The sequence below is a fragment of the Bactrocera dorsalis genome, chromosome 6 (genome assembly GCF_023373825.1).
Source record: "Bactrocera dorsalis isolate Fly_Bdor chromosome 6, ASM2337382v1, whole genome shotgun sequence".
Classification (NCBI taxonomy): Eukaryota; Metazoa; Arthropoda; class Insecta; order Diptera; family Tephritidae; genus Bactrocera; species Bactrocera dorsalis.
The window spans coordinates 12213777-12239633 of NC_064308.1; the positions used below are offsets into that span (position 1 = coordinate 12213777).

At 41.1% G+C, this 25857-nt stretch overlaps 1 protein-coding gene across 16 annotated transcripts in view; it reads right to left on the reverse strand.

Annotated features, from left to right (window-relative positions):
* LOC105224621 (ceramide glucosyltransferase) overlaps positions 1-25857 on the reverse strand; it is a 147024-nt gene that overhangs the window by 73453 nt on the left and 47714 nt on the right. The gene's annotated exons all lie outside the window — the stretch shown is intronic.

Sequence of the window (25857 nt, forward strand, 5' to 3'; positions counted from 1 at the left end):
TTCTTGGCTTTCCTGAAAGATATCCGACTGTTACACATCTTGCAGTACACTTAGAAAACGGACAGTGTGTCTTTTTTGATGAAAATACCTTTCAAGACAGGATTTTATCTCCTCCTTAGACCACGCTGACTGCCTTTTTTCACCTTTGTCAGAATAATACTTTTGCAAAGACGTTATTGTACTCTGAGATTCCCCGTTATTATACATGGAACAGTTCAAAAAAAGAATGGCGTCGTCGTATTCATGGTACACCTGTTTAAAACCAACCTGGGGTTAAGGCATCGAATGCTCTTGGTCGTGTCTACATTGTACATGTTACGAATTTTGAATGCTTTTGTCTGCGCATGTTGTTGCAACGTGTTAGAGGTCCAATTAGCTTTACAGAACTTAAAATTGTCAATGGTCAGGAATGTCAAACATACCAAGAAGCATGTGAAGTTCGGCGACTGTTAGAAAATGACAATCATTGGGACGAAACTATGGAGGAAGCTGTACAATGCCTATCGCCAGATAAAATCAGGGAACTTTACGCTACGCTATTATCTTCTTGCGGTATTTCTAACCCTAAAACTCTTTGGAATAAGTACAAAGAATACATGGCTGAAGATATTTTACATCAACTGCAGCAAGTACACAAAGATATTACTTTCAATGAACATGTCTACAAATAAAACGCAAATTATAATCGAAAACAATGTTTTTACGATGGTTGGAAAAAAATTAGATGATTTTGGAATGTCGAGCCCTCGACGAGACAATATGGATGATTTTGATAATGAAATTGCACGAGAGCTAGATTAAGATTTCATAGCACTGCAACATCAAGTGACAGAATTAGTCCCTCAATTACTTCCAGAGCAAAATCATGTTTTCAATCTAGTTTTACGTAAAATAGACTCCGGCAGTGGTGGACTCTTCTTTCTCGACGCACCAGGAGGAACTGGAAAAACGTTTTTGCTTAACTTATTATTAACTAGCTTTTTACCAGCGGCTTCGCTCGCAGTGGAGCCATTAAAGAAGTATGAGAGATAAAGGGTGAGTCAATATGATAACTAAATTTTATTGCTTGGCTGAGATCAACAATTTTTAAAAATTACTACAGACAATGAAGTTTTAACACCTTAAAATATGCGTATTGAAATGCAACAACAAATCATAATAATATTATAAATGCGAATGTAAGTTTGTTTGTAACGCTTTCACGCAAAAACTACTTAACCGATCATCATGAAACTTTGTACATATACTCCTGAAGGATTAGAAGTAAAATAGGCTACTTTATATTAAAAAAGATAAAAAATACATGCAGTATAAAACTATTAAAATTTTTGAGGTAATCCGTAATTTTTGTGTTTAGCTGTCACTTTATTAATATAGATCTTACTCGTTGATTTAAATTCTTACTCTGCTTTTCTTAGAAAATGCCTCGGAAGCGGAAATCTGGTATATCCAAACTATACTCATACTAATATTGTATTATAAATGCGAAAATGAAGTTTAAACAATGAATACTGTAATACCGTCCCACTGTATTACCGGACTCTCCAGGACTTGCGAGATAGTACAGATTTAATGGGACGCATGGTAGTTTTATTGGCTGGTGATTTCCGCCAAACCCTCCCAGTGATTCAGAGGGGGATACCAGCAGATGAAACTCAAGCGTGCATTAAATCATCACGCTTATGGTCGACAGTTGAAAAACTCCGCTCGAAAACGAATATGAGAGTGTATCTTCATAATGACGTGGATTCAGGACTATACGCAAAAATGTTGTTGAAAATTGGTGATGGTTGTTTAGATTTTGACGATGAAGGCTATAAATTACTGTCAAGAGAATTTTGTAATTTAGTAGAAAGTGATGTTGATCTCATTGCTAATGTTTTTCCGGAATTGCACCAAATTTGGTGTACTATTTTAACAGGTGTCGGTAAGGGAAATAGTGTTATAATACCTCGGACACCATTTATTCCCACTGACCTTCCATTCCAATTTGAAAAGGTTCAGTTTCCCCTCAAGCTTAGCTTTGCTGTTACTATAAACAAGGCACAAGGACAAACATTACAGGTAGCAGGAGTGCATTTAGAAAACCCATGCTTCTCTCATGGTCAACTTTACGTAGCCGGTTCACGTGTATCTAATGCCCAGTATTTACATATATTTGCACCCGACCGGAAAACTTATAAGCAATAAAAGTTAGTTATCATATTGACTTATTTCTTTTATTATACCCTTACCCTTTATCTCTCATACGAGGGCTGTCTGATAAATAACCGACCTCAACGTGAAGCTAGCGGCACATCTGAAAAAAAAGTTTCTACTTCAAATTGTGCATATTATAATAGCTACTCGCCAAAATTTCAGAAATTTATCTTGCGCAATTATCTGTTGACAGTCGTTTTTGTGAGTCTATTTCGGTGATTTCCCCAAAATAGAAAAAATTGAGTATCGAGCTGTAATTAAATTTTTATTTTTGAAAGGCAATACGCCTTCACAAATCAAAGTTGAGTTGGACTCTGTGTATGGTGACTCTGCACCATCGTTTACCACCGTAAAATTTTGGGCAGCTGAATTTAAACGTGGTCGCAGGAGCTTGGAAGATGATGAACGTCCTGGGCGTCCAAAAACTGTAACCACTAACGATAACATCGCTAAAGTTCATCAATTGGTACTAGACGACCGCCGGATTAAAGTTAGCTGAGATTATGAAGATGTCAAAAGAAACTGTTTGTCACATATTAAACCAAGATTTGGGCATGAGAAAGCTGTCCGCGCGTTGGGTGCCACGTTTGCTTACGCTAGACCACAAACGTGCGCGCATGAACATTTCCAGCGCTCTGTTGGCTCAGTTTAGAGGCAATAAGACCGAGTTTTGGCGCCGATTGATAACTGTAGACGAAACTTGGATTCATCATTATACGCCCGAAACAAAAATCCAATCTAAACAGTGGATTGAAAAGGAAGAACCAGCCCCAAACCTAAAGCTGTGTATTCGGCTGGGAAAGTGATGGCGAGTGTTTTTTGGGACAGCCATGGAATTATTTTTATCGACTATCTTGAAAAAGGAAAAACTATAACAGGAGCATACTACGCATCATTATTGGACAAGCTAAAGGAAGAAATTTCGAAAAATCGGCCACATTTGCGAAAAAAAGAAAGTCTTGTTCCACCAAGACAACGCACCATCTCACACCTCAACAGTCGCCATGGCGAAAATCCACGAATTGCGGTTCGAACTGCTTGACCATCCACCTTATTCACCGGATCTAGCACCAAGCGACTTTTTTTGTTTCCTCAACTTAAAACTGCGCTCGGCGGCCAGAGGTTTTCGTCAAATGAGGAGGCAATCTCTTTCGTGAACTCGTATTTTGCAGACAAAGACGCCAAGTACTATTTGGAAGGGTTGCAGAGATGGGAGCATCGCTGGGAGAAGTGTGTGGAGTTACAAGGAGACTATGTAGAAAAATAAAAAAAAAAATTGAAAAAGTCGCGTGCATCATGGTTAGGTCGGGTATTTATCGGACAGCCCTCGTACTTATTAAATCCAACTTCTCTCTTACACCGTAGCACACAAATTAAATGAATAGTACTAAGTGAAATTTGAGTATCTAAGCGATTATAATCAAATCGTTTTGTGCAAAATCAAGGTGGGATACATACTATTAGAGGACAGGAAGCCAAACAACCATAAAAATCGTGTATGCGCGAAATGTTCAAGAGATCAATCTGAGCCAGTGATTTTTTAGGTCAAGTGTATTTTTTCGGGATTATAAAATTTTCTTCGTTATCTTTAAGATATCCAAATGAAATTAAACGCATTGGTGCATTTTGTTGTTCTATTGATCACTTGTCAGAATCGGCCAGATCGGACAACTATGTCACATATCTCCTATACAACCTATTATTCCGTTATTTTATTTTCCGGTATCCTGCTTTTAATTAAAAAGCTAATAGCACATATTTGCGAAACTTTTTTCTAATAACAAGGTCAGTGAAAATAAAGATTCTTGCTTGCAATAATCTCTATTTTCTTTATTCGTTTGCTCGAAACCTGTTTTAGACACATATTCTCTCAGGCAAAGTTGTTCAGAATAATCCGTTGAACATTTTCCGCTTACGCGATCGACTACATATACTTAGCTTGGAGTGTTGTTCGTAGAATTATGTTCTGGATATACATATGCATCCACAAATTTACGATAAATATTTTGCTTAAATAGTTTATTTTAACTTAACAAAAGAATGACGACGTAAAGTGCAAAACATACAGGGGTTGTTTTTACCGCAGCGTCGCTTTGAAAGTGGGAGTAAAGTAAATAATTTTGATTATAGTAGTTCTGTCGTGCCTCAATTTCTACTTCTTTATTACTATTTTATAATATTTTTTAAAGACTTAAGTATTATTATTTTTAGGCTTGATTACTTTCTGTCATGGATTTTTTATTTAGATTAGAAGGTAAATTGCGCAAGTCTGAACATTTGTTAATAAAAAGTGATGTTAAGATTTTTTCGATTTATTTAACTATTTTCTTAATTTAAATGGAATAATAAGCTCCTGATTTTACTTAATTATTAGCATTACTTTGGTTAGCATTGTTAGCATGTTGACATGTCTTTCTGTCATAGAGGTTAAATAGTAATTATTAGTGCTATGCAGTGTGGGATTGTGGTAAATTCTTTTGTTTTTGAAATCAATACATAACAATATGTCTATAATATAAAGGTAATTAAATGGATAAATTCGCTTTTAAAAGTAATAGTAGGATCCAGTCGTGGCCTTGTTTTAAAATGTACTCCAAAGGGTCTTAAGATATAATATGTCCAACTTTGTATTATAAAATACTATTTTTGTACTTGTAAGTACTTGCACAATAGTAAACATTATATTGTTATTATTAATATTAATTTTATTAAACATATATATACGTAGGTTGCTTAGTTTATTTTATTCGCACGAAAATAAAGAAGTATTTCGACGCAAAGTCAGCACTTTACCGTGATTTACTCATCAAATTCATGTTTTCAGTGATCAAAAATGAAATATATTAGGCAATGTATGAGAGCTCGAATTGCCATGGTTTAGAGAATCTGTTTTCGTTGGTTGGTTTTCCTGATTTCTTGAGAGACAAATGGCAAGCAAATGGTTGTGTACCACTCAGACTTTACTCTTCTGTATAGTTTTAGAGGTAGGGTTACGACATGTTCAGTTTAAAAAAAAAAAAAACTGGAAACCATTTGCTTGGAGATGCTTCGTGCGCGAACAGCTTTTTCTGATTCGGCTCATTTTGAAATATCCATACAGTAGACTACTGTTAACTTTCGGGCTCATTCGCATAAATTCACGGTTCACCACCTGTCACCATGTCATAAACGTGTTTCGAAGCATCGTTATCGCATTCTATTTATATTCCTCTCGTCCTCTCTTGAGTGATGCACAAATTGTATGAGATCCAACGAGAAACAAATGTTTCTACAATGAAATGTCCATGCAATATTGAATGTATGCTAGTCCCGCTAGTGCATCTATAGTTGTCTAAATCTCACGATAGGTCGCATGACGATCTTACAATATCACTTTTTGTGCACAGAATCAGAATCAATAGTTTCCGGAAAAAGAACTGATGTGAACGAGTTTCAAGAAGTTCGTCTTGGGATGATTTATGGCGTCGATTGAATTTATCATACCAAATCAAATCAAATCAAACAGCACTCGTGTGTCAAAACTTTCTGAGTATGTATAAAATCAAAATTGTCGAACTTTACGAAGTAGTTGTGAAATTGCCAGTTTGTAACACTAGGGTTGCAAAATAACCAATTATAAAAGACAACCCACACATATAGTTATTTATACTATATCACTATTTTAGCACACGCATCCTATTAGCCATTTTGGAAAGGAGCTCAACTTGTACTTATTAATATGTACACCGGTCAAAGAAAGTATTCAACATCTGTATATATTTTTTTGTTTGTTTTTTTAAATATTCCTTAATATAAACAAATAAGAAACTAAAAAACAGTGCAACCTTTTAGTTAGTTTGTAACTTGATAAGTTTTGTGATAATCAAAAAAAAACGGACGAAAACAAATTTACCCTGAAAATGAAATCAAAAAAATAATCGCCAATTACGCAAAGGAGCGAATTCCTATGCTTAAAGTAAAAAGTAACGATGGGTTTGAAAATTTTGCTTAACATTGTCCAATTGTTCATTATATTATAAAAAAAAATGAAAGATAAGACGTCGGTTGAAAATCATCCAAGGTGTTGTCGCCCTTAGGCCTTTTCTAAAACAAACGAATGTTGGTTGGTACGCAAGGTTAAAACAAAAACCAAAACAAATGGCAAAAGTCTTAAAGAAAACCTTAATATAGATGTGATTCTCCAAACCAATCCAAATTATTAGAAAGTCAATGGGGAGAGTTGCGCGTAAAAAGCCAATATCTTTAAAAAGTTTAAGCTAAACAAAAGCAACATATGTAAACAAGCCCGCTGAATTTTGGAATAATGTGATCTTTGCATTTGAGAGCAAATTTAACCTTTTTGGAAGTGATGGCAAAGTAATTGCATACTGTGTGTGTAATATGTATATAGAAATTTTGAAGAAAAACTAACGAACTATTTAGTGCAGGAAATCTCGGAATCGGAGCGGCATTCCAGTTTTTCCAAGATAGCTACCCAAAGCATTCCGCACTAAATACAAATCTGTTGCTTTTATACAATTGCCCTAGAGTAATTAAAACTTCTACTCAAAGTGAAGTTTTAAATCCCAACGCAAAACTCAAATGAAACAGATAGTAATAGAAGAATGGTTCAATGACATTTTGATTTTTAACTTGGATTCTGAATTGCCGAATATTATTTTGTTTTTATTTTTGGAGTAATTCAGTTTTGTGGTTTTTTGGTCAGTTTTCATGTTTTTATTATCATAAAACTCATCAAGTTACAAATTAAATAAAAGTTTGCTTTAAAAAAGACTGTTTTTATACGCTGAACAGGGTATTTAAGTTTGTCACGAAGTTTGTAACACCCAGAAGGAGGCGTCTGAGTTAGGCTTGCCACCCGTACTTTATTATAAAGTATTTTACGTTAATTGTACTCTATACTTTATAAGAACAATAAAGTTCACAAAAATACTTTATTTCGCATGATTTGATTTCTTTGAGATTTTGGAAAGTTTAGTCGATGAATTTGTTAAACGAAATTTACAGATTGGTGATTTAGTGCTGAATCGATGTTGCCACTCGTTGGCGCCACATCACTGAAGCACTCGTTTTTTACAATTACGGAGCATCTCGACAGGATAGAATATATAGAATACTAGCTGCATTGCCGCGCCCATTGCCTATGGAGACTCCACATTGCTCATAGCTTACTAGATATAGATACTATCTAGTTTGCCATGTATCGTAAGCTAGAAGCTGTCACTTCAGCAGTTTGACAGCGCAATTTTCATTTCTATGAGAATTATGAAGAGGCAACATATCCCATTTGTACATATGCCGACGTCATTTTCAATTTGGCAATATGAAATTTATAAGAGCGAGTATTAAGACGATTGTGTTATATTATAAAAATAAAGTACTTGTTCAAAATACATGAATAAATGGTTTGATTTTAATAACACGAACTGGTTATTTACACTGGGTAATATAAATTTAAAGAGTAATATAGAATTTGACAATATTGTAAACATAATTGAAAATTTAAATCTGCAAAAACTTAATGTGGATATGGATGATCTTTATGGAGAAATCGCTTTATTAAACCAAGTTTATAATCAATTATGTACTTCTAAGGGTTTTGCAGAGCTATCAACTGCCCAAAAATGGCAGCAGGTATTTAATGTGAGTGATGATAATTTTTTAAACTTCTATAAGGTAATTTCATTTTTATTGTCTATTCCCGCCACGTCAGCATTCACAGAAAGAGTTTTTTCTGTGATGAATAGCATGAATAGATGGCGAGACGAAAGGAACAAAGCGCCTCTGAATTTGATAAAAAATGAATTACTTATTTATTTTAATTTAAATATACATAGAATGCAAAGATGCCGTGCAATTGTTCAGTAAAGATGCTAATTTGATAAAAATTTCAAAAAGCAATAAAAAATATGTTTTTAAATATAATAATAAAGAAAAATAAGTTATACTTTATTTTGATAGTATGTACTTTTATCCCCTACTTAGGGTTGTGCGCTGGGTTTGGGACCCGCCACGTAAAAAAACACCCCCAATGAAAAAGCAAACACAGCCTCGGATGAGAGGCGGCTTACAGAAGGTTTCAAGACCGGAGCATACTCCTGTAGAACCCCCAAAGGTGATCTAGCCACCGATGCCCAGAGCATACTTAAATTATGGAGGGAACACTTCTCCAGCCTGCTGAATGGCAGTGAACACATAACACCAGGAGAAGACGAACCCGATTCCCCAATCGATGACGATGGAGCAGACGTTCCATTACCCGGCCATGAAGAAGTTCGAATAGCAGTTGCCCGCCTGAAGAACAACAAAGCGGCAGGGGCCGACGGATTGCCGGCCGAGTTATTCAAACACGGTGGCGAAGAACTGATAAGGAGCATGCATCAGCTTCTTTGCAAAATATGGTCGGATGAAAGCATGCCCAACGATTGGAACTTAAGTGTGCTATGCCCAATCCATAAAAACGGAGACCCCACAATCTGCGCCAACTGCCGTGGGATAAGCCTCCTCAACATCGCGTACAAGGTTCTATCGAGCGTATTGTGTGAAAGATTAAAGCCCACCGTCAACAAACTGATTGGACCTTATCAGTGTGGCTTCAGACCTGGTAAATCAACAACCGACCAGATATTCACCATGCGCCAAATCTTGGAAAATACCCGTGAAAGGAGAATCGACACTCACCACCTATTCGTCGATTTCATAGCTGCTTTCGACAGCACGAAAAGGAGCTGCCTTTATGCCGCGATGTCTGAATTTGGTATCCCCGCAAAACTAATACGGCTGTGTAAACTGACGTTGAGCAACACGAACAGCTCCGTCAGGATCGGGAAGGACCTCTCCGAGCCGTTCGATACCAATCGAGGTTTCAGACAAGGCGACTCCCTATCGTGCGACTTTTTCAATCTGCTGCTGGAGAAAATTATTAGAGCTGCAGAACTGAATCGAGCAGGTACAATCTTTTATAAGAGTGTACAGCTGCTGGCGTATGCCGATGATATTGATATCATCGGTCTCAACACCCGCGCCGTTAGTTCTGCTTTCTCCAGACTGGACAAGGAAGCAAAAGAAATGGGTCTGGCAGTGAACGAGGGCAAGACGAAATATCTCCTGTCATCAAACAAACAGTCGTCGCACTCGCGACTTGGCACACACGTCACTGTTGACAGTCATAACATTGAAGTTGTAGATAATTTCGTCTATCTTGGAACCAGCGTAAACACCACCAACAATGTCAGCATGGAAATCCAACGCAGGATTACTCTTGCCAACAGGTGCTACTTCGGACTGAGTAGGCAATTGAAAAGTAAAGTCCTCTCTCGACGAACAAAAACCAAACTCTATAAGTCGCTCATAATTCCCGTCCTGCTATATGGTGCAGAGGCTTGGACGATGACAACAACCGATGAGTCGACGTTGCGAGTTTTCGAGAGAAAAGTTCTGCGAAAGATTTATGGTCCTTTGCGCGTTGGCCACGGCGAATATCGCATTCGATGGAACGATGAGCTGTACGAGATATACGACGACATTGACATAGTTCAGCGAATTAAAAGACAGCGGCTACGCTGGCTAGGTCATGTTGTCCGGATGGATGAAAACACTCCAGCTCTGAAAGTATTCGACGCAGTACCCGCCGCGGGAAGCAGAGGAAGAGGAAGACCTCCACTCCGGTGGAAGGACCAAGTGGAGAAGGACCTGGCCTCGCTTGGAATATCCAATTGGCGCCACGTAGCGAAGAGAAGAAACGACTGGCGCGCTGTTGTTGACTCGGCTATAATCGCGTAAGCGGTGTCTACGCCAGTAAAGAAGAAGAATCGCGTTGTGTTCTTATGCAATTTATGTATTTAAATTTTTACCATCAAATCATAGTCAAGCAAGGAGCCTAACGATGATGCAAAGGGTACCGCCACAGTCGTGAATGCCAAACCCCCTTCAATTTATTTGCGTGAGCGTAGCTCAAATACACTTGTCTCCAAACTAAGCAATTTAATAGGCACAAACAATTTTTATATTGTGCCCTTGAAAAAAGGTAACATAGATGAAACAAAAATTCAAACATACACTGAAAACGTTTCATGGATATCGTAAAGTTCTTGTCAAACAATAACAAGAATTATTACTCTTGCCAACTGAAGAGCTCAAAATGCCTAGTTGTCATAAAAGGTAATGAGTCTTAGGTAGACTCTAACGATGTTAAAGAAGCACTGGAAGAAGGTGGTTTTATCATTAAATCAGTGGTAAATAATTTTAACAGGAACAAAGTCCCACAACCAATGTTTAAAATTAAATTGTTGTCAAATTGAAACTAACTAAAGAAAAATGAAATACAGCGGATTTACAATTTAAAATATCTGCTCCAGTACAATGTACAAACTGCCAAGAGTATTGACATACGAAAGCATATTGCACTCTACGCAATGTCTGTGTGGTGTGTGGTGATCTCTATCCTACTTCAAAATGTACTCTTAAAAAAGAGGATTTTAATAAAACATGCAGCAATTGTAGAGGAAATCACACTGCTAACTACAGGGAATGTCCTGTATATAAAGATTTGAAATCGAAGTTGCCACGGGGCCTTCAAGCACTTCGTAACCAAATGTTGAATATTCCTACTAATGAAAATATTGAAATTCCCATCCATATTTCAAAACCGGTTAAGGCAATGCTACACAAGGGAGCTATGCAAACGTGGTAAAAGGCAATACCGCACAAATGCAATTGCCCCAAAACCAACCAAATGGATGCGTTGAAACTATGATTTTCATCCTTACCCGATGTATGACACAATTTATGGCTTCAATGCAAAATATGGTTGAAGAGATAATCAAATGACAAAACCAAATATTGCAAACTTTTCTAAGTAAAAAATGAGTGTATTGAACATTTGTTTATGGAATGCTAACGGTGTTAACCAACATAAATTGGAACTTATTAGATTTTTGGATGAAAATAACATTGATGTTATTCTTTTGTCTGAAACTCATATTACGAACAAAAACAATTTCTTTGTACCGGGATTTAGAATATACATATGTTACAAATCACACAAATGGAAAGGCCCATGGAGGAACAGCAGTGTTGGTTAGAAAACGGTTAAGTCACCACGCATTAGAATCTTATGCCACAGCGCAATTACAAGATACAACAATAACTATAAAAATTGCTGCGAGGACTTAAACCTGACGGCCATATACTGCCCACCTCGGTTTAAAATTACAGACATCAAATTCAAAGACTTTTTTGGATCACTAGGCAATAGATTTCTAGCAGGTGGATATTACAATGCAAAACATACGTATTGGGGCGCACGACTAATTCATCCGAAAGGACGACAACTGTATCGCAATATTATAAATAGGCACAATAACGTTGACATAATATCTCCTGGTAAGTCGACATATTGGCCTAGTAATCGTAAAAAAATACCAGATTTAATTGATTTTGCTGTAATCAAAAATATTGATAAACCGCACATAACAGCCGATACATGTACTGATCTATCTTCTGATCACTCTCCTGTACTAATAAAATTATGTGAACAACCCATATTCGTTGATCCAAAAGTGGGTCTAACATCTTATAAAACGAATTGGCTAAAATATAAAAAATACGTGAGTAGCCAAATTAATGTTTAGTACAAAATAAATACAGAAAGAGATATTGTCGAAAGCATAGGAGAACTCAATGATATAAAAACTAGCGCAGCTGTCTTAGCAACAGCAAACAAAAACTATAAGCCGCTTTGTCCCAGAAAAATCGCTAACAGGAAAATAGAAAAGCTTGTAAATGAAAAAAGGCGTGCAAGGTGCGAATGGCAGATCAATCGCTCCCCTTCTACTCAGCTTCAATTGAAATCTGCTGCACGTAAATTAAAAAAAGCGCTTAAACATGAGGAAGAATTCAATAAGAAATGAAAGAAGCTGTGTCCAAATTCAAGCAAAAAAAATTCCCTTTGGAAAGCCTAAAATACATGAAGCCACCAGTTGACTCCAACATGCCTATACGGAACATGGGTGGAAATTGGGCTCGACGTGGCGTGGAAAAGGCTAATTGTTTTGCAAATCACCTAAGCTTACCCAACACAGTTAACGAGTCACTGGAATCTTTTAAGACTTCATCTTCTGAAATTATTAGAATAATAAAAGAACTTAACCCAAAAAAGTCACCAGGACAGGATAATATTACCCCAATAATGCTAATTGAGTTACAAAATATTGCTGTAGAAATGCTCTCATTGCTCTTCATTGCAATTTTTACTCTCGCATACTATCCTAATTTATGGCAAAAGTCGCAGATTATCTTAATAGATAAACCTGGGAAAGACTTAACATAGCCATCTTCATACAGACCAATAAGTCGTCTATCCTAAAATTTTTGAAAAAGTGTTACCATCAAAGATATCTCTTTTCCTCCACGAAAATAATATAATATCAACGCATCAATTCGGGTTTTGTTAAAAACATAGCATGATAGAGCAAGTAAAGAGAATTACTAACGAAATACAGGGTCTGGCACTCGAAGTGTAACCAACTTCACACCGTTCGCGCAATTGTCGCACTGCAATCAGCTATTTATAAATTTGCTGAATGACAGTTAGGAGTATTGTTCACAAGTGTACAAAAGCGTTTTGCCAAAAGTTAACGCAAAAAAAGTGATCAGCGATGGAATTCAAACGTGTGATTGCTTTATATTTATCTGGAAAATCACAGCCAGCAATTGTTCGTGAGCTCAAACACCTTAATGTGAATAAAGTTTTTGTTTATCGCACCATCACTCGTTACAGTGATACCGGTAGCATCGCAAAACGCCAAGGAGGTGGTTATCAAGAGACTGCATCGTCACGTGAGATGGTTCGGAAAGTGAAGAAGCCACTTTAGCGAAATCCACGACGAAGTGCCAATCAAATGGCTAAAGAACTGAAAATATCCGACCGCAGCATCCGACGCATATTGAAAAATAAGCTCAAGGTCAAGCCTTACAAGTTCCAAAAGACCCATGATCTCACACCGAAGCAGCAACAAATAAGACTTGAGAGAGCGAAGCAGTTGCTTCGCTTGGCCGAAAGCGGTCAAATTCCGAACATTGTGTTTTCTGGCGAAAACATTTTTCCAATTGAGCAATTCTGATATTCAAAAGGTAAATTGTTAAAAATTTTTCAGTGAAAACTTTATGAGTGTTTCATACAAAGTGATCATTTACAGATTGAAATTTGTTACGATGCCACGAAGAGGTCGCGCTAATATCGGTCGACGTTCTTTTTTCCATCAACATACATTGGCAGCCCAAAGCACATGCAAGAATACTCGCAGGATGCGATGTCATACCTGTACGTACGAAATTATGGAGGGCGGATTTGTTTGTTACATTTACTTGAGGTCTTTCAGCAAGCGATCGTCACGATATCAAAGCTTTTCAAACAACAGCATGTTTACATAAACGCCATCGCAAGTAAATACAACGGCGAGTAATAAAAACTATAAACGGGTTTTATTAATTTTATCGGAAATAAAAACTCTTATTTACCTAAAAGAGTTTTTGGTTGAAAGAAAATATATACAAATATTTTACAAATTTACATTCTCTAAATGAATATATGTAGATTCAAAAGAATCTCAAACATCTCACTTCTTGAAAATTCCCAAAATGATTTCTGACGATAAGAGTCCATGTACACCTGTAGAAGATACACGCTCTAAGCTACCAACCAAAAGAGGGAAAAGACATATCATACTCTAAATTGATTTCTGAAAGTAACTGTCTAGTAAAATACTGCATTCGATCCAAAATTATCGCAAGCGCAAAAATTGTATCATCTCCGATACAAAACAAAAGGTCAAGCAAGCGTAATAGTAAAAAAGTTCGCATTAAATGAACACGATTTCAATTTGGCTTTGGAAGCTCTGAAAGCAAGATATGAAAACAAAAGAATATTGGTCGACAAGCAAGTAACTCAAGAACTTGCCGAAAATTAAAAAAAAAACAAGTGAAGAATTCATAAAACTAGAATCCACTGTTTCAAATTGTTTGTCGACACAAAATGTTCCCGCAGACAACTGGGACCCTATTCTGGTAAGTATAAGCACCGTAGAATTACCCGAAAAATCATTACTTTTATGGGAGCAATCGCTCTCATCAAGAAGGGACTGCCCAACGTGGCAGCAAATGAAAGATTTCTTATTTTCAATATGAAATTGCGGAAAGGGTAGATAAAAAAAAACGGTCAGAACTAAAAGTGATCAACACGAACTAAACAGAAGAATAACAACAATGTACAGGAGGGGATAAACTCAAAACTTGCGAGAAGTTTAAAAAATTAAATACTAACGATAGGAACAACTTTGTCAGATTAAAAAGACTGTGCAAACTGCTTGTCCCACGCACACAACCTTACTAATTGCGAAAGCAAATTCAACTGCGTATATTGTCATAAAAGACATCATTCCATGTTACATTACAACATGTCTCCCAACACACCTCAAAGTAGCGCATTCTCAAGAAAAGCCACGGGTTTAGTTGCAACAGCAACTCCTGAAACACAAAATCTCGAAATTTGCCAAAAGAGACCATGCTGCTCAAAGGCATTAAAAACTCAAACGCTTCACAGCGAGTAAGGCATTACTACCAACAGCAGCTGTCTACATCGAACTCAGAGGAGAACTGTTTAAACTTAGAACCTTAATAGACCAAGGATCGCAACGCTCATTTATAGCGTCTAAAGCACAAAATAAATTAAAATTGCCAACAAGGCAAGCAAAATTTGAAATTACGGGAATGGGCCGAAGAGTAGTGCAAAACGATCACAAAATATGCCCCATTACCCTAATTTTCAGCGAATTATTTTCCGAAAATCTGCCAATAGTCCACTACGCGACTTTAAATTAAAAACACTAACCTTTGATGTAAACTGTGCTCCATACTTAGCCATTCGTACACTCCACGAACTGGCAGAAGACACAAAGTCAGAATTTCCTCTGGCAACACAAGTGTTAAAAACACGGACGTATGTAGACGATATCCTGTCGGGAAGCCACAGTCTTCCACTAGCATACGATACCTTATCACAGGTAATAAATGCCCTCAATATCGCCGGGTTTCCTTTAAAAAAGATTACAGCAAATATTTAAAGAAACAAAAACACTAGGCATCCAATGGAATGCGACATCTGACCAGTTTTCCTATACTAGAGTCAATATCCGCATTATCCGCCATAACGAAGAGACAAATTTTATCCTGTGGCGAAACTTTTCGACCCCGCAGGATGGCTTTCGCCAATTATGATACAAGCGAATATTCTGATTCGAGAATTATGGGTAGACGGAACCGACTGGGACGAACAATTGAAGCCTCTTCGCTTAGAAAAGTGGTCCCAGTTTGCTAATAACCTAAAAGACATTTCACGGTTACGAATTCCACGGTGGGTAAACTGTTCCCCCGAATACAAAGCGGAACTACACGGCTTCTGCGACGCCTCTGAAAAGGCATATTGTACCACTATATATGTGCGTACACAAAGCAATGTCGCAACTACAATCCACATACTAGCGGCAAAAGCAAAAGTTGTGGCCCCAAAAACGCTAAGTCTCCCAGGACTTGAACGCTATGGCGCTCTGCTACTAGCAAAACTAGCTTCCATGGTGCAGACCCACTTGAACATGGCAAAATACAAGTTATATCTTTGGCCTGGTTGGGAAAACCACCACATGCGTGGAAAACATATATTTCTAACAGAACGTCTCAAATACTTGACCTAGTAGGATCAGCCACTTGCCGACACGTAGCCAGTGCTAAAAATCCTGCTGATCTAGGTACAAGAGGATGCAAACCTCTGCATCTCGCCACCTCCACCCTCCGGTGGAATGGTCCTCAATGGTGAACAGAATCTCCCGATCCTTGGCCACAATCGCCCATGCGCAACATAATTGCTCCAGTAAGAAAAATCGATGAACGATGGATGATACTGACATCCTTGAACGATTCTCATCGAGCACTCAGAGTGGTCGCATATGCTCAGATTCGTAGAGCGACTCAAGCATAAAGTTAAAGGAGAAAATTATCCACAATGCGATACCTTGACGCACCAAGACTTGCAAAAGCCAAAAGTCGCCCTTATCGCATCAACTCAAACGTGCTACTTCAGCCGCGACATATCATTATTAAGAGAACTGAAGCCGATTGATAAAAAGAGCTCACTCTTAGTATTAAATCCATTTCTAGACACGAAAGCTCTGTTTCGTGCGAATGGTCGGCTTGCTAATTCCAGCCTAACCTATAATGAACGCCACGCTATAATGTCCATTTGCCACCTTGTTCATCGCATATATCCACAATACTACTGCTCCACGCCGAACATCGCCTCATGCAACATATGGTTCGCCAAGAGTTGTATATACCCCGACTTAAGCCTCAAATAAAGAAATGCATTTTCATGTGCAAGATCTTCACTATCCATAAGCAGAAAATGCGAACCCAGATTATGGCAGCACTTCCACCTGAACGCTGCAATTTCGCTCTGCCCTTCACAACCACAGGGGTCGATTTTGCTGGGCCTTTTCAGATAAAGGCGTCCATGCTAAGATCTCCCACCCTAATGAAGGGCTATGTGGCTGTATTTATCTGTTTCACGACAAAAGCAGTACACCTTGAGTTGTATACTAATCTGACGACGGAGGCTTTTCTCGCGGCGTTTCCTCGCTTCACGGATGACGTGGCTTTCCATCAAAAATAATGAGCGATAATGGAGAAACATTTATCGGAGCACAACGAGGTTGTAGATTTCATGAAACAAGTCTCACCTGACATTGTCCAAAAATATGCTCCTCAAGGTATGAATTGGGAATTCATCCCCCCAAGCGCTCGTCATACGGGCGGTTTATGGAAATCAGGTAAAAAGCTTCAAAAATAATTTCAAGAGCTAGCTAGCAACTATAAATTCAATTATGAAGAATTCACGAAAAAATTAAAGTTCTCCATCATGAATTCAGTCGCCGATGGAAAGATTATTTAAAGGACCTCCACAGAAGGTACCGGTGGAAAACACCAGAAAAAAGCCCCTCAGCTTGGAGATTGTATCTTGATCAATGACGATTGTCTCCCCCCTACCGAATGGCGGCTTGGCCGCATAGAGAAGCTTTCCTACAGCTCCAACGGCCATATTCGCGGAGTCTCCACACGCAAACTGGAACACTAACCAGGCCGATCGTTAAACTATGCTTTTCGCCAACAACCGAAAAAACCGACATATAAACGGTTAACAATAAACCGAAAAGAAACTGCACAATATACTACAAATAATAATTTACTAAGTCCAACAAAATAACATAAAGGGTCGATCTACATGACGACCCACTCATGCCACACCACGTGGCAACATTAGTTCACCAATATATTTCACAAATGTATAATTACAATAACCTCTTCTATAGATAAATATGGATATCGATGCGGTAACAGCACCAATGCCAACCATCCATTCGACTGTTCATGTTCCACGCCCTGGGGCTGTGCCAACACCAGCGCCGCGAACAATCACGGCAACAACGCAACATTAGTACGCCACACTCCCCACACTCATTACATCATCATTTGTTACTCACATTATACACCACGCTCTAACACCCACACAATGACATCACACACTCATCACTCAAGACAACAGCACACACCATCACCTACTTTCGCCGCACCAAAGTAACAAAAAGGACAGTCAACATGATCAAAAAACACTCTGGCGCTACGACATCGGTCCGATCCACACGATTCCTTTGGCGAACGTTTTACCATTTCTTGCGAACAGCATCGTTAAATTAAAATATTTTGAACCTTTTTGCGAGGCGAAAGTTTTACCTCTTTTTTGCGAACATCCCATTTAAAAATTAAGTCCTTTTATATATTATACACCTATGTTGTGAATAGATAAATCCGAAAGTTTACATTTTCTTGAACCCCAATATGGTGCATGGACCTTGCGGACCATATCTTACCATATTCGCCACTCTTGTCTTATTCACATTCAAAACTCATATCAATGTTAAGTATTGCAGTTTGGTGAAATCGATCAAATACGTTTGCAAGTACGTCACCAAATGGCGTAGCGTCGATACGTTTACTGCAATGAAACAGTTCTATTCGGAAATGCCTTTATATTATACATGGAATGCATGGTCAAAGAAATGGTTACACAGAAAGCAAGGCCATCCAGTAGATGGACATCCAGATGTGTTCACAACTAATGCATTAGGGCGAATTAATACAATCCACCTGAAAAACGACGATTGCTTCTTCCTTCGGTTGCTACAATTTCCGGAACATGATAATCACTGGAATCAAACGATGGGTGATGCGATAGCTACTTCGCATACTTTCGTTTTTTTTCGCGATGATCATTCGACATATGAATCAGCCTTCAAGTCCGCGCCAATTATAGGATAGAAACAAAAATGGCATTGCCTAAGAAATTTTACATCGTATTGATCATATTACATCGTATTGGAAATGGACAAATTCCGGTTGATACTTCCAGTGGCTTGATATCAATTCACCTGCCTTTTGTCAACACGAAAGATGAACTCATCACGAATGTTTATCCGAACATTGGTAAAATTATCGTAACTACGACTCCTTGAGTGCACGCTCAATTTTAACTTCCAAAAATACCGATGACTTAAGCTGGAAGCTTCAAAGTCAAATTCCAAGAAATTTGCGCTCATACGAACCGAGCTTTCGTCTTGACGAAGCCGTGAGTTATCCAGTGGAATTTCTAAAATTTTTGGAGAGGCTTGGTATGCTGCCACATCACTTGCGTCTCAAAGTTCGATCTGTCATTATTATGTTTCGCAATCTTCATGCGCCGAAACTGTGTAATGGAATCCGACTGATCAAATACAAAGGGACAGAATTCTTGATTCTACACAAGGATAGTCGCTAGACGTGTGTGGTATAAATCTGGGAATGCTACGTTTTTCACACGGCCATACGAGTTCACGAGTTAGAAAACTATCTTCTACAAGTATGTACATTAACGCACCGAAACAGAAACCAAAAAATGTTGTTTATCAAGCTGCGTTACATTGAACAAATGTTGGAAAATCGTAAATAAATGGTTTCAACACAATATAAATTCAGATTTCTTTTCATTTCAAAACACATAATTTCACACGGAACAACGCCTGCGGGGTCAGATAGTCATATATAAATTGTGCGATAATCGAAGCATATCTGGCGACATGATGTGATACCATAAGTCCAAGTAGCCAAACAAGATAAAAGATTTAAATAAAATGGTCACATCTTGTAAGAATTACTCCAGAAAATAGCAAAGGTGTTCTAACCAAGGTGAAAGTTATGGATTGTACATACAATAATGGACAGTAATGAACACGATAATAACTACAAGTAAAAGAGGACCAATGGTGCAATCGAACCATTAAAAATACAGGCGCCATAACCCTGCAAGGCTTTTCCATTCTTTGGAGCGGGTTCATCCTGTGCAGTCCGTCCATTCGGTTGAGTGTCGATTAGACTTCTCACATATAGTCGCAGAAACTCGAGCTCATTACACTTGAATATCTTCAAACAGGGCTCCGAACCATCATACACACGTACAGCTGCAATGTTGTTGTTGTTTAACAGTCCGTCCATTCGGTTGAGTGTCGATTAGACTTCTCACATATAGTCGCAGAAACTCGAGCTTATTACACTTGAATATCTTCAAACAGGGCTCCGAACCATCATACACACGTACAGCTGCAATGTTGTTGTTGTTTTAACGGCTTAGCTAATCACTGTTGGGATGGTAAGGGTCGTTTGCATTGTCGTCGAGGTCATCTAACGGTAGGCCCAAGAAACGTGCTGTTTCGACGGGGTCGGACCAAAGGGAGGAGGGTGTTAGATAAGTGGGGTTTGTGGGGCATGCAAAGAGGTGGCCAGTGTCAAGCGGAGACTCGTTGCATGCAGGACATACGTTAGGTAAGTCAGGGTCGATTCTGAATAGGTAGGAGTTTAACCTGCTACAATATCCAGAACGAAGTTGCGATAGGGTCACTCGCGTTTCTCGTGGTAACTATAGCTCTTCGTCTGCTGTTGTTGTTGTTTTAACGGATATGCTAATCCCCGTTAGGGCGGTAAGGGTCATCTGTGTTGTCGTCGAGGTCATCTAACGGTAGGCCCAGGAAACGCGCTGTTTCGACGGGGTCGGACCAAAGGGAGAAAGGTGTTAGATGAGTTGGGTTTGTGGGGCATGCAAGAACGCCATTCACGGGAAGGGAGTCGGTGAAGGTGTTAATGGCTCCACTGTGAATGGCGGTCAGTACCTGTCTGAAGTCTGTAGCGTCCGAAGTTCGGTCGGCGTACTGTACGACGTCGTCGACGTAGTCGAGGAATGACCTCTTGATGCTCCTGGGAGGCGGCTCCGCTCCAAGCAGGTGGCTGCAGGGGTGATTTCTACGAAAACATCCCAGCAGGAACTGTTGGAGAGGAGTTCGTTATGCTCCTTAACTGGAGCATAAGCGTCTCACTATGTAGGTGTTCGATGTGAGACATCAAGAGGCATCCTGTCGTGGTCCAGAGTGCAATGTTCTGGGGGGTCTGTAGCTTCTTTATTTGCGTGCCACTGCATCCAGGCGACCATATCGGTGCTGCGTAGTTGAGGACCGGCCGGCCGATTGCCTTGTAAGTTGCCAACAACGTTTCTTTGTCTTTTCCCCATGTGCTGCCGGCTAGCGACTTGAGGATCTTGTTGCGGCTCTGTACTTTGGCGATAATCGCGGTCGTATGGGGAGTGAAGGAGCATAGACTATCAAAGGTTACGGCTAAAATTTTAGGGTTATTGACAGTCGGAATTTTGACGCCATCGACTGCAATATCAAGCTCAAGTCTAGACTCCTTCGTTCAGTTTGTGAATATAGTCGCTGTGGATTTGGTGGGGGAAAGTTGGAGATTCCGTGCAGTGAGGAAACGAGAAAGGTCGGAGAGGTAGCTGTTCACTTTCGAACACATGCCATCGATTCCATTGCCCGACGTCAATATCGTGCAGTCATCAGCGTACGAGGTTATGGAGCCCCCTTTGGTGGTTGTGGGAGTTTCGAGATATAGAAGTTAAACAGTAGTGGGGAGAGGACACCACCCTGCGGAACCCCCTGTTTAATTCTTCTCAGTTTAGATGTTTCGCCTCGAAATAGTACGGATGACTGGCGACCACTCAGGTAGTTCATGGTCCACCTCTTTAACCCTGGAGGAAGCGTTGTTTTTTCTATGTCCTGCAATAGCGTTGTGTGGTTGACTGTGACAAGTCCAACGCTACGAGGATCGTTCTCTCACAGGGTGGCTTCTGGTTGAGGCCACGAACTATCCGGGTGTTTATGACGCTAAGTGCTGTGGTGGTGCTGTGCACTTTTCGGAATCCATGCTGGTGGCTGGCTAGGCTCAGGTGGTGAGTGAAAGTCGGGAGTAGCAGGGCCTCAAGTGTCTTCACTACTGGGGAGAGGAGAGTTATCGGGCGATAAGATTCCCATTTGTTGGCGGGTTTCCCAGGTTTCAGTAGTGGCACCACCCTTCCGATTTTCCACACATCGGGTATTTGAAGGGTGGTTAGTGACAGGTTGAGGACACTGGTGAGATAACCTACTCCCGCCGAGCCTAGATGCTTTAGCATTAGCATGTTGATTTCATCAGGGCCAATGGATTTGGATGATTTAGCTTTTGTGATGACACTCTGAACCTCCTCACCGGTGAAAGTAAGTGGCGCGCAGTTGTTTGGCATTTTGCGCAGCCGCCGGTTAACACATCTCTTAGCTTTGTCTACCGAAGGGTGCAGTATAAACTGCCGGCTAAAATAGCTCGCGCACTTCTTCGGGTCCGAAGAGGCATGACCATTGAATTGAACTTCAACTCGGTCGTCGTGTCTCTTCGGATTAGACAAAGCTTTGACAGTAGCCCAAAGCTTACTCACACCGGTGGAGAGGTTGCAGGACTTCAGGTGCTCTATCCATTTCGTCCGCTTATGTTGATTTACCACTCGCCGAATCTCCAAATTGAGATCCCTTATTCGGGGATCCCCGGGATCGGCATGGCGTAAGGTGTCGCGCTCATTAGCTAAGACAGCTGCTTCGGCTGGGAAATTGGGGCGGATTTCCGCTATTCTTCCAGCCGGGATGAAGCGAGCAGTAGCTGCTGCGATCACCTTGCGGAATTGACGTTCGCCAACGCATACGTCCGTAGGAATGGGTAGAGCGTTGAAGGTGCTCTCAGTGAATTCTGTGAAGCCGACCCAATTAGCTTTTTTGAAGTTAATGAAGGTACGGTTGTCCACAGAAGCGAAATCGGGAGGCTTCTCGATCGAGATAATTATGGGCAGATGGTCTGATGCAAGAGTTAGCATAGGTCGCCAGGTTATGCTGTTTATCAGGCCACCGCTAGCAATGGTAATATCCGGCGAGCTATTACAGGTGCCCATAACTCTGGTGGGGGCTTCGTCATTCATTGTGCAGAATGTCGAATCGTCAATCTGTTCCGCCAGCTCCATCCCCCTACGATCATTTGACAGGCAGGAATGCCAAAGATCGTGGTGCGCGTTAAAGTCGCCTAGTACCATACGGTTTTCACCACGAAGTAGCGCACCTATATTCGGGTGATATCCTGTAGGGCAACATGTAACTGGGGGGATGTATATATTAAATATTTCGAGCTCGACATCGCCTGACCGGATAGCTATGCCCTGACATTCTAGGGTAGTATCCCTGGGGTCGATGTCTTCTTCGATTAAACGATACTGCACGGTGTTGTGCAATATGAAGGCTAGGCCACCACCACCATCTCGCTCGCGATCTTTACGTAGAACGTTGAAACCTGCACAACTCAGAAGATCTGAGCGGCTGTTTAGCTTGGTTTCTTGGACCGCAGCTATCGATACACGTTCCCGATTCATAAGTGCAACTATCTCCTCGATCTTGCTCTGGAGTCCGTTGCAGTTAAATTGAAAGAGTCGGGTTTGTCGCGGGTGTCCGTGGGTGATCCTGGGGGTGAGGGAGTGACGTGTTGGTGGTATTTGTTGCGCTGCAGAACCCGCGGGGGCGGTTGTCGCACTGGGGTGTTGGTTGGCGACGCCACTGTTGTGAGTTGCGGGGGCAGACTCCTGCAGCATGGGGCAACGTAGGTGACACTCCACTCACGTGTGGTGCGCAGGCCGGAACACGTCGGGAAATGGCACCAGCCAGTGCAGGAATTGCACTTAACTGATGCGACGTTCCTACGTATGACAGCCTGACACACGGAGCAGACTGTGCGAGGAACCAAGAGTTGCTGATTGGTTCTCGCACGAGGATTGGAGCGGGATGAAGGTTGGGGGGGGGACAAGTCAGAGTGGGAGCTGTGTTGCCTGTTTGAGCTCCTGACCGTAGAGGTCCTTTGTTGGCCACTCTGATTGAGTGGCGGCGCGGCGCGCGAACAGTGTGCAGGTTGCACAGCCGTGGAGGCTTGTATCGCAGTATTGCGCAGACAACACGGGGCCACGTAACGCGTGGTCCACTCCCTGTGGGTCTTAAGGCCTGAGCAGGTCTTAAGATGGCTCCATCCATTGCATGTATTGCACCTGACCGAGGTGGAGTTTGGATGGAGCCTTTTAGCGCAGACGCAGCAGAAAAATTCCTCCGGGCCCGGGTTGGACTCAATGCCAGCACGAGTCAGGAGGATACGGAGCAACCCTGCTGCAAGGCGTTGCTCTAATGACGACAAACATAGATTAATGCTTACCGATCCAAACGGGGTTAGATCGCCGAAAGGACAGCCCTTGGTCGGATAAAATCCGAGTCAATTCCGGTGCGTAGAACCGGCTGTCGTGGGAATCTTCGTCTGCGATAGGTGGTAGTTTGACTCCAAGACCGCCATTCACGGGAAGGAAGTCGGTGAAGGTGTTGATGGCTCCACTGTGAATGGCGGTCAGTACCTGTCGACAGTCAGTTGCTTCTTTACAGGTAGAGTACGCGTCTCTCTGTGGAGGTGTTCAATGGGAGACATCAAAAGACATACCGCCGTGGTGCGGAGTGCGGTATTCTGGCAGGTCTGAAGTTTCCTCATCTGCGTGCCACTACATCCAGGCGACCATATTGGTGCTGCGTAGTTGAAGACCGGCCGGCCGATTGCCTTGTAACTTGCCAGCAACGTTTCTTTGTCTTTTCCCCATGTGCTGCCGGCTGGCGACTTGAAGATTTTGTTGCGGCTCTGAACCTTGGCGATAATCGCGGTCGTATGGGGAGAGAAGGAGCATAGACTATCGAGGGTTACGCCTAAAATCATAGGGTTATTGACAGTCGGAATTTCGACGCCACCGACTGCAATATTAAGTTCAAGTCTATACTCCTTCGTCCAGTTTGTAAATATGGTCGCTGTGGATTTGGTGGGTGAAAGTTGGAGATTTCGTGCAGTGAGGAAACGAGAAAGGTCGGAGAGGTAGCTGTTTACTTTCGAACACATGCCATCGATTCCATTGTCCGACGTCAATATCGTGCAGTCATCTGCGTACGAGGTTATGGAAACCCCCTCTGGTGGTTGAGGAAGTTTCGAGATATAGAAGTTAAACAGTAACGGGGAGAGGACACCACCCTGCGGAACCCCCTGTTTAATTCTTCTCAGTTTAAATGTTTCACCTCGAAATAGTACGGATGACTGACGACCGTTCAGATAGTTCATGGTCCACCTCTTTAGGCCTGGAGGGAGAGTGGTTTTTTCGATGTCCTGCAGTAGCGTTGTGTGATTGACCGTGTCAAAAGCTTTTGACAGGTTCAACGCTACGAGGATCGTTCTTTCGCAGGGTGGTTTCTGGTTGAGGTCACGAATTATCTGGGCGTTTATGACGCTAAGTGCTGTGGTGGTGCTGTGCACTTTTAGAAATCCATGCTGGTGGCTGGCTAGGCTCAGGTGGTGAGTAAAGGTCGGGAGTAACAAGGCCTCAAGTGTCTTCTCTACTGGGGAGAGGAGAGTTATCGGTCGATAAGATTTCCCTTTGTTGGCGGGTTTCCCAGGTTTCAGTAGTGGGACCACTCTTCCGACTTTCCACACATCGGGTATTTGAAAAGTGATGAGCGACAGGTTGAGGACCTTGGTGAGATATTTTACTCTCGTCGAGCCTAGATGCTTTAACATTAGCATGTTGATTCCATCAGGGCCAATGGATTTGGAAGATTTTGCCTTGTTGATGACACCCTGAACCTCCTCATCGGTGAAAGTAAGTGGCGTGCAGTTGTTTGGCATTTTGCGCAGCCGTCGGTTAACACATCTCTTGGCTTTGTCTACAAAAGGGTGCAGTGTAAACTGCCGGCTAAAATAGTTCGCGCACTTCTTTGGGTCCGAAGAGGCATGACCATTGAATTGAACTTCAACTCGGTCGTCATGTCTTTTCGGATTAGACAAAGCTTTGACAGTAGCCCAAAGTTTACTCACACCGGTGGAGAGGCTGCAGGACTTCAGGTGCTCTATCCATTTCGTCCGCTTATGTTGATTTACCATACGCCGAATCTCCAAATTGAGATCCCTTATTCGGGGATCCCCGGGATCGGCATGGCGTAAGGTGTCGCGCTCGTTAGCTAGAACAGCTGCTTCGGCTGGGAAATTGGGGCGGATTTCCGCTATTCTTCCAGCCGGGATAAAGCGAGGGGTAGCTGCTGCGATCAC